This window comes from Ambystoma mexicanum, chromosome 3p (genome assembly GCF_040938575.1).
Source record: "Ambystoma mexicanum isolate Mex_15411 chromosome 3p, UKY_AmexF1_1, whole genome shotgun sequence".
Classification (NCBI taxonomy): Eukaryota; Metazoa; Chordata; class Amphibia; order Caudata; family Ambystomatidae; genus Ambystoma; species Ambystoma mexicanum.
Genome location: NC_090925.1, coordinates 370,856,537 through 370,874,913, shown reverse-complemented (window position 1 = coordinate 370,874,913; position 18,377 = coordinate 370,856,537). Strand labels below are relative to the sequence as shown.

General features: G+C 45.2%; 1 long non-coding RNA gene across 1 annotated transcript in view; it reads right to left on the bottom strand.

Annotated features, from left to right (window-relative positions):
* LOC138579537 (uncharacterized) overlaps window positions 1-18,377 on the bottom strand; it is a 282,509-nt gene that overhangs the window by 56,209 nt on the left and 207,923 nt on the right. The window contains exons 2-3 of the long non-coding RNA XR_011304050.1: window positions 17,213-17,237; window positions 17,031-17,116 (exon numbers count right to left, since the gene is read on the bottom strand). This is a non-coding gene — a long non-coding RNA (uncharacterized lncRNA). The remainder of the gene's footprint in view (window positions 1-17,030; window positions 17,117-17,212; window positions 17,238-18,377) is intronic.

Genomic DNA, 18,377 nt, shown 5'->3' with positions numbered 1-18,377 from the left:
ATGGAAAAGGAGGCAATTTCAGAGGTCCGATGGCACACCCGTACAGCATGCAGCCTTGTTAGAAAGACTGATTGATGCCCTGTCCCGCCCAACACTAGTAGCAGTGGTTAAACGAGCTACCCACTCAAAATACAGGCCGTTTCACTTGGCAATGATGCAGCAGATAGGGCCACCAAATAAGCAGTGTATTTAGGGGACCATGATGTCACAGCATAGCCTGAGGTAGCCAATCAACAGCTGCAGTTAGCAATCCCATACAATGCAGTAGCACTCACACATATAATTGAGAAACAAGGACAGGTGCCACAGCAGAAAGAGCTTTGGGTTAAAAGGGGTGCTTACAGCCACCGACTGATTTGATATGGAGTCGGAACATTACAAGTAAAGTAGTAATGCCATGGGAGTGGCTTATGGTTGCTTTTGAGCAACTACATTACCCAGCGCATGTTTTCGAAACAGCACATTGCAGCATATATTCAGGAGGACTGTTTTGTCCCCAACCTGCAAGAGTACGTTAACACGTTTGTGGCCCTCGCTGAGGGGTATGTTAGAGGGGTATGTGAGGTCCACAAATCTGATAACCGCACTCACTTTTGTAACAAATTATTTAAGGAAATTGCATCCCTATTAGGGATCCGGCATAAATTGAGCTCGATCGACCATCCACATTTTAGAAAAGATTAATGGCTTATTGAAGAATAAACATTCTAAGATGTGTACTACCTTAGGGAGGAACTGTCTGCTCTGTCTCCCTTTGGCTTTATTTAGCCTCAGAATGCAGCCCATTAAAGACCACCACTTGTCCCAGCACAAGAGAGTGACAAAAAGAAGAATGCACACAACTCTCACACCTACACGCACAGCAACAGATGCTCAAAGGGCAGCAGGACTTTCGGGGGAGGTGTGTCAGGGGTATTTGCGGGAGTTAACAAGGACTATAAAGCTTTTGTCTCGCCAGATTGCTCTTGGAAGAGAAGAAACAGCTGAAGCATGGCTGACAGATGAACTGAATTTTCTGGCGCCACAGCTCTACCTAGGGGACCAGGTGTTTGTGCAGAATGTCCTCCCTAGTTGGAAGGACCAGAGATTTCAGGGAGTTTGGTACTGGGGCCACTTATCCAATGTTCGAAAAGCACTCAGCCTGCTCCACCCTCTCACGAGATTGACAAAATCACTGAATCATATTAAAGTATAACTTGCAGCACATTTTTTTCTATCCCTCTGCAGGTTCAACATTACAAGCATTGTATAATATATATGTTAGGCTGTACATGATGTATTCTGTTAGCAGTTTTGATACTGTCTCTGTGTTTATTTTATATGGTGGAGGCATATAAAGGGGGGGTATGGAGATGAAAAGGAAAATGACACAGACACATACGTATCTTTGGGGGATGCCACGAACCAGGAGGGGAAACTGAGGGCGCGATAGAGTATAATCAGTATAAAGGTGTGATATTGGACACCCTTGCTTATGTAAGCCACCCGCAGTCGGACAACATGTAGTATAATCACTTGCGCGAAGTGGGGAGGGAGAGGTCAAATGTGAACTGCTGTGTATGCTCTTTGATACCTCATGCAACGGGCGGAGCCAAGTTGTTTATACCTCAAGAAATGCCACCTCAGTGCTCAGTACACCTTGCTCTGTGCAGAGTATGAGATCTTTTCCAAGAGCACACAGACCAAGCAGTAATAATAGACAAAGAAGAAGAATGTGCCAAGAAGAAAGAACAAGCTTGTTGCAAAATAAGACCATTGCTGAAAATGGAAGGAGCACTGTTTTCCAACAATAGATGGGTGGCAGTAGTAGTGAGATGTGCAGCGCGGGGGCCTACTGGGGTTCTCAGAATATGTAGTGGCATGTGTCACTCAGAATGGTGGCAGGACATGGGGACATTACATGCCAACATTTGCATGGATCGAGTTAAGTGAGACCCTAGCTTAAGTACAAAGGCCAGTGGGGTATTCATTTGGTTTTTCAAGGAAATGGTACTATACCTTTAGGAACGAACATTCGTTGTAATAAGAAACTCTTCATTCCTGACCTGATCAAAGGCACAACAGCGTTAATGGATGTGTATTGGGTGTGTGGACAATACACTTACCAACACCTCCCGCAATCATGGAGGGTCGTGCGTTCACTGACCACACTGCACTCAGCAGTTTCGGTAGTACCAGACGGCCAGTTGACCGTATAAATGTGTCACCACCAGAAACAACTGAGCCCCCATCAATGAAGTGTCTGTCGCTCACCAAGGGTTTGGCGACAGAAAAGATTGAATTACCTGTCCAAATACTCATCCGATAAGTTGAAGGTGATCCCAGATCAGTACATATTGTTTACTAAAATTGAGAAATTCCCCTGGTGTCAGGTATCCAGACGGCAGCAAACGCCAAGTGGCTGCAGATCATCAGGTGGGAGATGTTTCAGCTGACAAACCAGATGGAGCAGGGTCTTACTTCAATAAAGAGTGAATTACGGGGGGGGGCGTGGCTACAGGCCATGTAGGAAGACGTGACTCCCGAAGTGCTCCTGCCGATCCTGACATGATCCGAAACATTACTATGTTAACTGCTACCCAAACTGGCTGAAATCTGAGGCATGGATGTATGAACATACACTGCCCAACTCGCGAACGGGAGACAAGGAACTCCGGGTATAATCAGTTCGGAGAAAAACGCTGCGGCTAGAAAGAGGAGAACCCAAGATGGTGGCCCGAATATAACAAAGGACTGGGATGCGGAGATAAAGCCCTTGGACGCAGACGTTGGATGGTGATTGTGCCAGGAATGAACATAGTACTTGGGAGGTCCGACACCCAAATGGGAAATAAGGGTGCAGTTCCCCACCGTAACACGGGCCGGGAGATAACAGACGTGAGGCTGGCCAGGAGAACGGCGCTGGGACATGCAAGAAGACAAAGAGCCGGGAACGGGGTGGTCCACGAGACCTGCATCGGAGCACCCCGCTAGATGTCGGATGGAGCATTAAGGAGCGGACTGCAGCGGATGGAGGCCTGTGCACACCAAGTACTACTGGTAGCGCATGGGCGCACTTAGACCATAAAGCCCATCCGCACTAACGCTTGGACACCAAGCGGAGGAAGACAGGCTGCAAGGAAGGAGCCCAGAGGACACGGGCTGTAGGCAGCGGCGGGAGCAGGCTGCAAGATAGGGAGCCCAGAGGACAAGGGCTTGGAGACAGCAGAGGGTTGCAAGCTGCAAGGTAGGGAGCCCAGAGGACAAGGGCTTGGAGACAGCAGAGGGTTGCAAGCTGCAAGGTAGGGAGCCCAGAGGACAAGGGCTGTAGGCAGCCGGAGTGAGGCAGGCTGCAGGGCAGGGAGCCCAGAGGACAAGGACTGTAGGCAGCCGGGGTGAGGCAGTCTGCAGGGCAGGGAGCCCAGAGGACAAGGACCGTAGGCAGCCGGAGTGAGGCAGGCTGCAGGGCAGGGAGCCCAGAGGACAAGGACCGTAGGCAGCCGGAGTGAGGCAGACTGCAAGGCAGGGAGCCCAGAGGACAAGGACTGTAGGCAGCCGGAGTGAGGCAGGCTGCAGGACAGGGAGCCCAGAGGACAAGGATTGTAGGCAGCCGGAGTGAGGCAGGCTGCAAGGCAGGGAGTCCAGAAAGGGCACTGGATCAAAACAAGATAATGCAGCAACAGGAACAGCATACAAAGAAAAGGGTCAAGGCAAACAGGAGCGGGGAGATCTCAAGATGCAAGACACTGTGCTCCTGCAGGCAGCTGCTTATATACAGCCCTGCCCTGTTCTGAGGCAGGCTAATTGACAGCACCTGGAGCAGCACACCTGAAGACAATCTGCCTCCTCCCTCTCTGGTCCTGACAAGGTGGAAGCAGCACTGGCCGCTAGGGCTTCTGGGGATTGTGGTCCCAATAACGATGAATGAGAATAGCCAGGAATTGAGGACTGTAGCAAGGTGCATTGTGGTAAATGTAGTTAGTTGAATAAAATAAGAAAGAACCAAAGTCGAGCAAATGGAAATTAAAGACCAAGGCGTGAATAGGAGTTGTTCAAAGAGTATTAGGGGGATAAATGAGTACCAAGTAGTCCATGATGGTTGCCAATGCGTGTGTCAGCGGCGCGGGCATGACAGCAACATGCTGCCGACTAGTGCTGCGCATCAGACCAGGCTATGAGGCGAAAAGCTGAGAGGCAAACTGAACTCACCAAGGCCTCCTTTTCGCAATGGCAAGCAGTACCAGCCACTGTCAGCGCAAGACAGAGCTAATGCCTGTGCAAGCCGCAAACTATTGACACAGCCCACTAGGTCCCCTACACAAACACAGGCAAACTATACACCCATGCAGGGACCCAGGAGGAACATAGAAACCATTACCTATGAACTAGAGGCAGTCAAAGACGACAGAGTGGCTGCTATAAAATCACGGCAATATACGGGCCAAGAAAGGTCCCATAGACAAAGAGCCACAGCCGAACCAACGGCACAGAGGCCATTACCGGTGCAGCCCCAGCAGAGAACGAAAAAGGGCCCGAGCTGCAAGATAGAAGTTGAGGGACTGCAACCACCCCAAGCCCAGACACCAAATAGTAACAAGAAGATACGGGGTAAATGTCATTGGAACCCACATGCAGACTCAAGCACCAACCTCTCACTACATTTAACAGTCTGGAAGCCGAATCTCAGTCACCCCGAACCAGACCACTTAGCTACGTGGAAATGGCACCCAAGCTACCCAAGTCAAAAGGGAAGCAACCCACAATGGAGGAATATACAAAGACACCACAGTCCACTGAAGGGGCAAGGAACAGAGAAAAGAAAAACACAAATGGATGCAACCCTGACATGTAACGACCAGCAGATCCTGGATGCGATTGCTGATCTGAAAGTATCATGGGAAACCAAACTACAGGCAGCCATGGCTGAACTCAGACAACGCTTGAACTTAAAGTGGGGGCGGTGCAAGAGGACGTCAACCTACTCAGACAGGATGTATGGAAAAAGCAGACCGCGCAGACGACCTGGCGAAGGAATCAGCCACAAACACAGCAGCAGGCGCATCATATGCCTTGGAAATCCATGCATTGAAGCAACAAGTAAGCAACCTGGAGAGTAGAGCAGAAGAAGCTTAAGGGTGCGCCCGGAGGAATAACATGCGCATAGTGGGGCTCCCAGAGGGGGCAGAAGGACCCAACCCAATGGACTATGTTGAGACCATGTTGCTGCAAGAAATAGAAGGGGGAGCGCTCACCCAGGGGTTTGCGGTGGAGAGAGCACATAGTGCCGAGGCAAGGAAATCCCCCCCCTGGGCCATCCCCCAAGGCCTATAATTGCCAAAATTCTGAATTACCAGGATAGAGAAAAGATCCTGGAACACTTCCGGAAAGGGGGCACAATAGAAAGAGCTTCCGCGTCTATCACGGTTTACCCGGACTATACTCTGCAGGTCCAGAGGCGACGACTGAACTATGGGACGGTGAAGAAGAGGTTGCGAGAGGCGGACTACAGATATATGCTAATGTACCCGGCCAAAGTGAAAGTGCTCCTTAAGAACAGGGCTTTGTTTTTTGAAACTCCAGAGGATGCGATGGAATGGCTGGATGCCCAGAATTGCCCACAGGAAACAGATGGCAGCAAAGAGGGCGGAATAGAGAAATGAGATGGCGACTCCGGACACCGAGGTGCTGTATGAACCCTGCTACTAGGATTTGATTATAAGATAGGGCAATGATGACCAGGAAAATTAGAGATATAAGCTAAACATATATATTCGTGCAGACATAGCATAATGGCGCACAATTGCAGGAAGCACAAAGGCCTCACTCTTGCACCGCTAGTGCTAGTTTAGTTGGACTGCAGGTAGTATGGCAACCCCTCGCTGTGTTCCTAGCACCGGCGTTGCTGAGCAGGGACTAAATGCGGGAGGGCCTGAGATCCAGGGATGGAACTGGGCAACAGTTGGGTATGGGAAGGGAGGGGGGTGGAAGGGAGTTGAGGGGTGTGTAGTGTTTTTGGGGGTAGAGGGAGTTGGAGGGTGTGCAGTGATTTTAGTAAAGGCACGAGCCTATGCCCATGCGCCGAAGCGCAAGACACAGAAAACAAAGGAGGATGATGGGAGACCTCAAAATAGCCACCTGGAATGTCAGGGGGTTGAACAGCTACCTCAAAAGGAACAAAGTTATGATGTACCTGAAAAGGCAGAAAGTAGACATTGCGCTACTACAAGAAACCCACCTCACCAAGGAAAAGTTAGAGGTAATAGGCAGGAAATGGAAAGGTACCACGGTAGGAGCAACATATTCGGCATTTGCCAGGGGAGTAATCACCTGGATAGCACCCCACGTCCCCTTTCAATTACTACAATCAGCGATAGAGACAGATGGGAGGATGGTAGCTGTGCAGGGCTTGATTGAAAACAGGGAAGTATTCATCATCAACACATATGCCCCAAACCAAGACATTGTAACCTACTTCAAGGCACTATATAGTAAAATAAGCCCATTCCTGGGAGGTGTGGTCATATGGGGAGATGACTTCAACTGCACATTAGACCCTAGAGTGGATAGATCAGACAGGAAACTAGATAAACCCACCCTGGCAGCCAAAGCCTTGACAACCCTGCTGAGAGATATCAAGCTAGAGGACATATGGAGGCTACAACACCCATACGATAGAAACTACTTGCATTATTCAGACCCACACAATCTGTACACACGGCTGGACTACCTGTTTGCGTCCCCGAAGATAACTGAAGAAATAGTGCGGACAGAATACAGGGCGAGGGTCCTTTCAGACCACTCACCGTTAATTTTAACCTGGCAATACCACTCCCCCAGAGCTAGAATCCCTACGTGGCGATTGCGAGCTGAGGCACTGAAAGACACAGGTGGGCCTCATTACGACCCAGGCGGTAAGTTACCGCCTGGGCCGTGACTTTACCACCATGGCGTAAACTACGTTTACGCCATGGTGGTTGGCGGACTTACCGCCCCATTCCGACCTTGGCGGGGCGGTAAGTCCCCAATCCCCATTTACCCTTCCCCATTCCCATTTTTGCCCCATAGGGCATAATGGGAGTGGGGAAGGCGTTAATTACGCCACCGTAAATTACGGTGGCGTAATTAACTCCATGGTCCCTTAGCGCCATGGATTTTAACACCTGCTGAAAGCAGGTGTTAAAAGCACCATGGCGCTAGGGGACCTCGTAATTGGCGGTAAGGGGTCGGCGCAGCTAACGCTGGCGTAAACCCCTTACCGCCAGGGTCGTAATGAGGCCCAGTGTTTCGAGAAGACATAAGAGAAGAAATAGTAGAATATTTCGAAAATAATACAGGGAGTGTAAAATCAGCCGGCACGTTATGCGAGGCATTTAAGGTGGTGATATTGGGGAGCAGCAATAGCAAAATCTAGAGGACTGCAGGGAGACATAGAGCAAGGGCTGCAGGAAGCAGAGGCCGGAATCGAAGCGGTCATGCAATGAGGGGACAACACTTTAGAAGGGGATGATACTATAAAAAGACTACAGTGGGTATGTGAGGATCACTGCGCAAGACTTTGTAACTTAAATTATAGGAAATACTTGGAGAGTCAGCACGCAGGCGGGGACAAACCGGGGATGTTGCTGGCATGGTTATATAAAAGCAAGACGCTGAGGCCGGTGATAAGGGCAATATACGGGGCGAATTGGCAGATGCTAGACACCCAAGAAGAAGTTAATGGGGGGTTCCTTGAATTCTACAAACAACTGTATGGGGAGAAAGAGGGGGACGATTGGGAAGAGATAGTGGAAACACTAGGAGACATTGACCTGCCCAAACTGAGCACAGAGGAGAGAGAGAACTTAGACGCTCCCATCACACTGAAAGAACTAGAAGCAGCGATCGAGGCATTACCCACCTGCAAAGCCGCGGGGGCAGACGGACTCCCTAAAGAGTTCTACAAAACATATAAGACAGAGGTGCTGCCCTTGTTGCTGACTACGCTCAACAAGGCCCTTGAAATAGGAATATTGCCTGAATCCCTACGTGAGGCGATAATCGTTCCGATACGCAAACCTAGTAAGTCGAACATGGACCGCGGCTCGTACAGACCGCTGTCCATGTTGAACCAAGATAGCAAGATTCACACAGCTGTGCTAGTGGGCAGATTAAGACGGGTCATAAGTAACCTTATCCATCCCGATCAAACCGGATATGTCCCGCACAGAAGTATATCAGATAACCTTAGGAGACTTCACCGAGTCATGGAACAGACAGAAGGAACGGAGCAAGAAGTCGCAATCGTTTCCCTAGACGCGGTGAAAGCCTACGACTCTATTAAATGGCCATGGCTGATAGCAGCTCTACAGGAGTATGGCATAGGGCCCGGATACCTGAAATGGGTTAAACTATTGTACAACGCACCATTAGCTAGAGTCAAAACGGGAGCGGTCATCTCTGAAAGATGGCAACTTAGCAGAGGTACCAGACAAGGGTGCCCCTGGTCCCCGATGTTATATATTTTGGCACTAGAACCCCGAGCTATATACCTAAAACAACAGTACAGAGAGGTGGGGATGTTCACCAAGGGAGGGCCGCATCTAATATCATTATACACAGATGATATGTTGCTCTACTTGAGACACCCAGAGGAAAACCTAGAATATATCCTAGAAGTGATGGAGTGATTCGCGTTGCTTTCGGGCATTGCAGTCAATCCTAAAAAGTCATGCATATTCCCCCTAGGGAGATATAAAGGGATTCCGCAAAAACACCTACCCAACTTACAAATACCCTGGGAGACCAAAACTTTTAGATACCTAGGAATAGACATTTACCACACAGCTGAAGATGAACACAAATATAACACGGAAAAGGCGGTGGTAAACATTGAGAATAGCATGAGATTCTGGGCTAAGCTCCCTTTGGCGATTATAGGGAGGGCGGCCTTACTGAAAATGGTGGTGTTACCCAGGCTGTTGCACTTCTTTGGAAACATACCATATTTGATACCTAGGCGGTTTTTTAGTAAACTTCAGAACATATGTAGAGGCTTTCTCTGGCACAACACCAGGAATAGAATAGCCCTGTGGAAACTGCAGAACACGCATGATAAAGGCGGCATAAAACTCCCCAACTTCGAGGTCTACTATTGGGCTAGCCAGCTACAATACGTAGCCAGGTGGCTATCGGAAGACTCAACAGCGGAGTCTAGACTTTTGAGGTCAGACCGCGCCCATTCTTTCTAAAAAGAATGGATATGGCTGCCCTAAATTGAACTAAAGGGATGCCCGAAAATGCTAGAATTGGGATGGCAAATGTGGCGGAAGGCGTGCCAGGCAATGGGAAACTCGGCCCAGTGCTCCCCCAGGTACCGCTGGTAGCGCTAACCAAAAGGGATGCACAACTGAGGCAGATGATACGTAAATACTGGGAACCGGTGGGCATTGCTACCCTAGGAGATATATGGCAAGACTGGAATATACTGAAATTTGACGCTGTGGCAGAGAACACGGGCCTGCATCCAGGGCAATATATTACACATACCAGACTGGTGCAACGGGTGAAACAGACATGTCTGAGATAGTGCTGGCAGACCAGCCAGACACTGTCACTGATACAATATATTATATCGCAGAGGGAGGGCATGAGGTTTCCAGGATTTATGAACTGCTGATGACTAGGGTTGGGAAAGAAGTAAGCCAGCTAAGACGAGATTAGGAAGAGCAAGTGGGAGAAAATATGAATGATGGGCAGTGGGAACGGGCTCAAAGGTATAATAAAAAAGTGTCTAGAAATGCAAGGTTACAACAAATTCAATTATATGTCACGCACCGGGCGTACATGACCTCCCAGAGTATAGCCCGATTTAAAAACGCTGGCATACAAACATGCCTAAAGTGCAGAGAAGTGAATGCCGGGATGACACATATGTTCTGGGCCTGCCCAGAAATCGGGGAATTCTGGAAAGAAGTAGCTCACTGCTTGGCAGAGAAATGCATTACACTAAGAGTGGAGTCAGTGTGGGCATGCATGTTGGGGGGACTTCCTAGATCCGCAAGCTAAAGCATGTGAGCAAGCTCGAAGACCTGGCTTACATACTGGCTAAGCGCATAATCGCTATCGGCTGGAAAGTGTGCCACAGACCCAAGATAGAGGTCTGGTGGGATGACCTCATGATGTGGGCTGACATCGAAACTGCAGTATGGACCGAGGCAGTCAACAGAGGGGGGAAGGAAAAGACAGATGCACTGACAGCTTGGAGACACTTAGTGGCCACATTATCCGGGTTGACCCTAGAAAATTCAAGCGGAGATGATACCTTCCAAGACACGGAAGAAGGTACACTCCTAGAGGAGGCGCCAGACGGCGAAATGGAATAGGCTCATGTTGTTGAGGGGGGAGGCGGAGGGGGGATGTTTCTTGTTTTTTCCCTTTTAGCGATTATTAACAAACAAGACATAGGCTATGTAATATGCAACATACACTGCTAAGTTTGTTTATGTGATTGTTTGTTGTAAAAACCCATAAAAATTGTTTAAAAAATAAATAAATAAAGAGTGAATTACGGGAGATCAGGCTTATGACCCTACAGAACCGATACATTAAGGATTTGGTCACGGCTATGGGAGTGGGTGTGTGCAAGAAAATTGGTTTCTCTTACTGCTTGAATAGCCCCCAAATGATGCAGACAATGGATCTTTGACCCATGCTATAGGGGCCCTCCACAATTTGAGGATCACCATGGAAAAAGGAGCTGGAGTGAATGCTGATGACTGATTTGATTTGATATTTTAGCGGGCCCCGTTGTGGTTCGAAATAGCTGTAAAATTGCTGGTTCCCATCGTGGTATTTCTGCTTGTGCTTTTTTGTTCTTGTCAGATGATCCTGAGATTGCGAACAAAGACCCTGTGGAAGAGTCAAATGATGATGGTGTCAATAACAGCGGGTAAAGCTCCTCCTCTCACAAAACACAAGTACACCCAGGCTGATAGATGGGATGGGTGGTAAAACCAAAGATGGTGAAAATAGAGCAGGCCTTTGGAACCCCGGGTACCTTGACCGCCCCCTCTCACTAGACCCAGAGAACTATGCAGAGTACTGGGTCGATCTGATCTAGCAAGAGATGGAGGGTGTTGTTTTATGACAGGTACCCTGGAAGAATATATCCAGCGGGAAGGATTTAGATCACATTAGTAGGGCTTGGATACCCAAAGATGATGTTTATCGAAGGAAGGAGGCAGAAGGGTTAGTGTATTGGGGTATTTACTAAAGGGGGGGAATGTTGAGATGCACGTACAACGTCCCAGCCAGGCAAAAAGGTTCAGGCTGAGAAAAACCTATTAGCACGTATCAGCGTGTGAACAGAGTGAGCTTGACGCAGCAGAAGGAAAATGTATTGTTTCTTGTTAGGTTTGACACATATTAAATACCCACATATAGCAACACAGATGGAGCAACAAATGTATTAATTTTGCGGTTGCAGAGGTTATAGATAATGCAATGTAGTGTATGCCCAGTGCTTAGAAGTAATACACAAAGTTATGTTTTCAGCCAGATGTCAGACGAGAGCCCAAATAGGTGGAAGATGGAGCCAGAAAGGTACTGTGATAGGAGCAAGGTCAGTGTATCATTTGGCAGGAGTGTCGCCATATTGGAATTTAGGGCACGAAGATGCAATGGGGCTCATTACGAGTTGGCTGGTATTCTGGTGGTAAATCTGCAGGAATACCGCCCAACAGAATTACAGTTACCGCCACTTTGGGCTAGCTAATTAGGACCACTAGTGACCATAATGATGATTATTTGTTTCCCTGTAATAGGTTCTACTATTTACTGGGCAACACTGATTACTTTTTACTTACACAGGGTACCCCCCCCTTTTTAGGAGTAACTGTATGTAAGCTAGACCTCTACTGTCAGGACTGTTAGTCTACACCCATATCTATGACACTACATCAAATGGATTTTCTGGTGAGGCATAGCTTTTTTAACTTATTCTTTTTGGCATCTTCACTGTCTTATATTAGTAATTACAGGCATGCTATTGTCCTTTAGCCCATATACGGTTCATTTGATTGACATGGGAGAAACTTGACGAGAATATCACGGAATTCGAGTCAAGATTTAAGGATCCCCTATTGGGTAAGGTTTCCTTTAGTCAGATTTTATACAATCAACTATATGTACGAGGAGGGATGGCCGGATTTGACATTATGGTTCCTCTTTTTTTCATAGATTCTCATTTACTTTGTGCTAGAAGCTTAGAAGAATTTTCAGAGGGTCACACTCCCCGTTTCAACATTTCGATTGGAATTTTAAACACATGAGGTGATTTATCAAGCCTACTATGCATTATCAATGATGATATCATGTGTACTTAATATGATTATTGTAATAACATATTGATGAGTTCTCTTGCACCGGCACTTTCTGATTATTTGCAGAATTGGTTAAAGATTATACCCCTGCTGAACAGAATTGTTTCTCGAAACGCGTTGGGTACTGCTGTTTTTGTTGTTTGACATTATTAAAGTTTATATACTTCATGACTAAATTGGATGCCAGGAAGAATTTCTTTCTTATAAAATTACTAATCTTGTATTACATATATAATTCCATTAAATTAAATTGGATGCCAAGAAGAATTTCTTTCTTATAAAATGACTAATGACTAATCTTGTATTACATAAATAATTCCATTAAATCATTTCTGTATACTCTAAATTTAATTGTTTGGCTTATTTATGCCTCAGACAGTGTGCAGGGGACGGGAGTTCCCATACCATGGGAACGTTTTTTCTTGTATGTATAACAACTTAGCCCATGTAAGTCACCTAGGATCCGAGGGAATTGACATTTTACTTTTGGACTTGCCAGCGGTTATCAGATGGTGTTTTGGCATTTAGGTCGCCAGTAATAATAATGGCTGTGTCTCCCAAATATTTTTTATTGAGAGCTTCTACATTATTTAGAGTATTCAAATGGTTATTCCCAGGAGGTGGATTGTATATATTAATCGCCAAGATCATAGTATTCTTTCCCTTAATCGTTTGAATAGTTACTTCTCCAACTAAAATATTATGTGATTGTGTTTTGATTTTAGCGATGTGATGGATTTTTCTAACATTAGTAAGACAAGCACCTTTAGGCATGCCCTTGGGATCTTTTTCAGCAAATGTTTATATGGTGTGACTGCACGCGATGGTAAAGGAGGAGGCTAGCCAGGTTTGCTGCAATGTGACCACACTGAATCTAATGATATTGTCTAACAAGCCCTCATGATCCCTGTAGTGTGTGTTGCCACAGTATTCCATGGGAAGAGTAAGCAGACAATTAGGGATTCTGTAACAGGTGGGGTTGTACTACCAAGGGTAACCATTCCCACTTGCTGACTGAGGTTTCCAGACGGTCCTCAGATTGCTTAATTCTTTATACTATATGCTGTACGTCAACATCAGCACTGCTAGGTTGGCATTTCTGGTGACTTCCCCATGCTCCTGATAATTTGTGTGACTATCTAGTTTGTGAGACTCATTATGTAATATTTAATCAGCTCTATCCTGAAGCTGGTAGTGCTTTGTCTGTGTATTTATGCTCCTAACTCCAACATCATTGTCCAGATTGTGGGTGATTATTATACAATCATAAACAAACCTGCCTAGTTCTGTGTCAAATGACTTCACGTATTATAGGCCAAGGCTGGAATGGAAGTGCACAATCGCCCTTACATACGTACATTCCTCCAGGAGGTCAACAATAGATATATGCTCTGAGGTGATATATTGTAATGGGACAACGTTGTATGAAAGAGACAAGATAACAGAGCGATTTAGGTAGTTGTCAGAGCTCAAGCAAAACAAGCTCTGTAGTTTCAGTGCCCGATTGTGTGTACATGGTTTTGTCTGGTTCTATGATGTGGACTCTAACTCTCGTACATACCATCATTTTTTCATAGATTGTAGATGTGGAATTATTGGAAATGTTCTTTTCCTCTGGAGCAATGTTGTATTGATGGAACAAGTGTTGTAGATCCTCTAATATCAAAGAGTCATCCACTAAAAAAGCAGGGGGGGTGTCAGCTGAGTTAAAGGTAACGCTCCATCATTCATGTTTATCATGTTCGGAGGCATATTGAGAAAAATAGGAACATATATAAAGATTAGGACCACAACTCTCACCCACAAGACAAGGAACACAATCTTTCTCAGCATTGAGTCTGTTATGTTTTACATTTGCGTTGTCTAGTGGGCTGTGCAGTTTACTTTTCCTTTCTCGTTTAAATTTAAAAAATGTGTCGAGATCACTTCAAACCAGACTTTGTCATTTGTGGTTAGAATAGTGCTAGATGTGTCCGTAAAGATCCGTTTTGTTGGTGCATCCCTTCTTTTTTTGTTTTAGCAGTTGCTGCGTGTTGAAAATGAGCAAAAGTGGCTAATAACATTTGTTTCTTCTTGGAGTTATTGGACTTTTGGCCCTTCTTATTATTCTTACAAGTAGTGTCCTCCCTATATGTAGTTTCCATACAGGCGGGGCCATGAGCGACTTCTTGTCCCATCACCCCTGTTGTTGTAGGGGTTGTGCCCCCAGAAATCAACAAACAGGAAATATCTGTGGGGATCTGCCTATCATTTCGAATCACAGATGGTATAATTGGAGTCTCTTTATTGGCATTGGAGATATTACAGGCTATGCTGGTAAGCTGTCTTTGTGGCATAAGATTAATTGCGATGGTATTCAGAAGCGCAGTATTTGTCTTTGTCGTTGGTGGTTTAATCAACTCACCACATTTAACAAGTTTTGTTAAGAGACATTCCAAGGATTCAAATTGGGGTGTGGATGAGTCTAGGTCGTGCAGTGTATCATTATACACAGGTGAGCGAATTTGGGTCAACATGTTTTCAATGGTGGTTACCACCTTACTCTCGTGAGGGTCGAATTGAAAATAGTTAGTTGGGGGGTACATAATGGACTTTTGCCAATTAAGTCGCAACTAACGTGAATATCAATAGATACCATTGCTGAACCATTCTGCTTGTTATTTGAAAAATCCTCAACTATATTGGTCAGGGTCTCTTTATTGGTGTGGCTCATAATGGGGCCATTTGTGGCTTCAGCCAGGGGGTTGGGCTCACAAATTGGAGGACTGACCATCCTTTTATGCAAAATGATTTAGTAGAGCCAATTGGGGCAGCAACAGTTTTAATGGTTTTAAGGGGACATGTATGTGGGTGGCGTAGTTCATATTTACATTTGATCGAGTTAGACGATACAAAGGAATTGTCTCTTACCACAGTTGTGATTGCAGTCTTGGGATCAAATATGAGGAGTTATGTGCTCTGAATGTGCATGCCGATATCAGGCTGCCCCACTATGAGCTCCTCCTCCATCATTCTGCCAGACGACAGCGACACGCTTTGTACGCTGCTTCAGTGCTGGCCAGATGCTTTTATGGAGGAGGGGGTGGCTCAAAGAGCACACCAGCCCGGCAGTCACCGTCATTGGTTGTGGCAGATGAAGTCCTCTGCTGCAGACAAACAGAAGTCCTCCAGTAAGTAAGCAAAAATATGAAAGATAATCAATGTGCTGCTTCAGCGCTTACCAGATGCTTTTATAAAGGAGGGGGCGGCTTAAAGGGCATACCGGCCCGACAGGCCCAGCCACAGGGTTGTGGCAGAGGAAGTCCTCTGGTGCAAACAGAAATCCTCCAGTAAGTAAGCAAATATGAAAGATAATCAATGTGCTGCTTCAACGCTCACAAGATGCTTCTATGGAGGAGGCGGCGACTCAAAGGAACACCGGCCCAGCAGTCACCGCCACAGGTTATGTGAGATGAATTCTTCTGGTGCAGACAAACACAAGTCCTACGATAGGCAAATATGAAAGATAATCAATCAATACAAATGCCAGGGCTAGTGACAATTAAGTCTTGCTGAGTAAGAAATGGTGTGCTATGTTTATGTGCAGAATATAGAGGGCAAGTGACTTTTCATGGGTGGCTAGCAGGTTACAACTTTACATTTATACCCCTGCTATGCTGTCAGTTATTAAATTATTCTGATTAGTGTTTTGGACAACAATTTTAGCTATCTGTCAGACACACATCAACGTCACTGAGACAGTACCCATCTAGGCATCATACAAAAACATAGCAACAAACAAACACACACTTCACCTTCCATTGGCTTTCCACATTAGAATAAAGATCAGTGTCATGCTAAGGGCTACCATAAAAAGAAAAGAAAAGAATAAGCAATATAAATTACACTAGATGGTGGGTGTTGGTACAGTTCGCAAAGATGAGGTCTGACAATATAGTTCTCAAGGCAGGTTTGTAACAAATTCCACAGAATCCATGGTATGTCATACTGCAATACTTTAGAGAAGGAAGCCGGGAAATGATAGGGGCTATGTCACTCCCTTTGTTCCAAACTTTCCTCCACCGAGAAGATGTCCGGACTTAGCTCCCATGCATGTGGTCTTGCCATAGCTGAAGTAGCTTCAAGCTGCGATTTTGAAATATCAGGTATGACATGGTATATGGCTGGCACAATATCAGAGAGTACTCACTTCAATGTTATTCATTTAATTCTATATCCTTATGTCCGTCCTCTTCTTGTCATCATAGTTCTTCTGTCCTTATTCTTTAGAAAAAAACACCTACTACACACAAGCATACACAACTACTTCAAACAATACATTACATTTTGAAAATCCCCAATTAAAGAAAGCTCTTAAGATGTTACAGACCCTCAGCGTTGTATGTTAAAACAACACTTCATGCTGCCTAAATTAGCTCAACATCATTCATCTTGTACCCTTTGTTCTAACTCCACAATACCCTTGCTTAACTTATTTCTCAAAATAGTTAGGGACCCTCTCTATCATGTCACCCTCACCATGTTTTTGTTGCTTTTCTCAAATAATTAAATACAAATGGTTGTATAGAAAAACATAAATACTTCACAATGATCTTCCATAGACATCTCGTCAAGAAAATGAAATATGGTGTCAACGTTGCTCACATTAGGAAAAATATCACTTTAGCAACAAGTGCAAAGAATGTAAATTACCTCTTGTTGAATAAAAACATTAATTCTTGTATCAGCAATTAGAGAACATGTTCGGAATGTAAACTTCTCAAGCATTTCAATTTTACCTGAAAGAGAATAGCCACAAGCTCAATATCTTTGTGTGTGTATGTGTGCTGAATTTCAAAATGAAAAAATACATAATTAGTTGTTTCCCGACATACCTTCATTATTAATATCATGGACAATCTGCAATCAAAATGAAAAGAGTTGTTTTAGCTGTGTTACATATGAGTAGAAAATGTTAGCTATTATTTAAATTGTCTCAGTCAGAACCAATTCCAGTAGAAACAAAACGCATTATTCTGGCGTCTTAGAAGTACATTCTTTGAAAGGTCAAAGCCACTATTTATTGATATCTGAAAACATGCCTAACAACCTCACACTTAAAACACTGTTGATCACTCATTTATAATATAAAACAATAGTAGAACACTTTCCTTATTAATCACAGGAAGCTTCATGATAGCAAGTACCATGCCCCATAAGCGGGCTAAGAAAATCCAGCATGTGTTCTGAATGTTCCAATGTTTTGAGACAAAAGTCATGCATTCCAATCCATTAAGTGCAAACTGCCCAAGCTTGCTTCCCTACTGACCTCACAGTCAAAAGCGATACTATAAGTAAATGGTGATGGGCATGGGTGAGATGGGGCGAAAAATAGATAGCGGTAATTTGGAGGCTTTTATATACTAAAGTATTGATGTTACCATATGATTTAGGTATAACTAATGTAGAACACAAACTTAAGAGGTTGCTACCATAGCAAGCATTATTTATCTGTAGCAATGACTCTTTGACTGGTTACTCAGACTACTGTATTTTACCTTTTGTCTTCTATGCATTGATTTTCAAATGATGCTCTGGTTGGGTTTGGTGACCTAATGGTATGCTATGTTAATTGGCTTTTATACTGCGCGGATCACCACTGTAGTGGAATTAAAAGTGCTGAAACCTTGTCCATATGGGCAAACTGTGACCCGACCCAGGGTGTAGACCAGACTGTCGTCTGTGGGGTGAAAAAGAAACAGGGAAAAGGTAAGCTGGAAATGGCAAAGAGGCAGAACGGCAGGGAGCAGAACAGGAAGACATAGGTCACAACATTAACGGAGAGATAACATAAGATTGAGTGATGGGGATTGCTTGGATGCATGTAAAGTAGTAAAGGTTTAGACCAGAAAAGGTCATGAAAAGAATCAAGACATGTCATATTGTACAATTCAATTATCTGGTCTGTTAGAAGTGCAAGGTGTTGCTGGTATTATAAAAGAATTTGGATATGGATGTATGATGGCCTTGGTATGTGCTCAACAGTTCCTGTGAGTCACA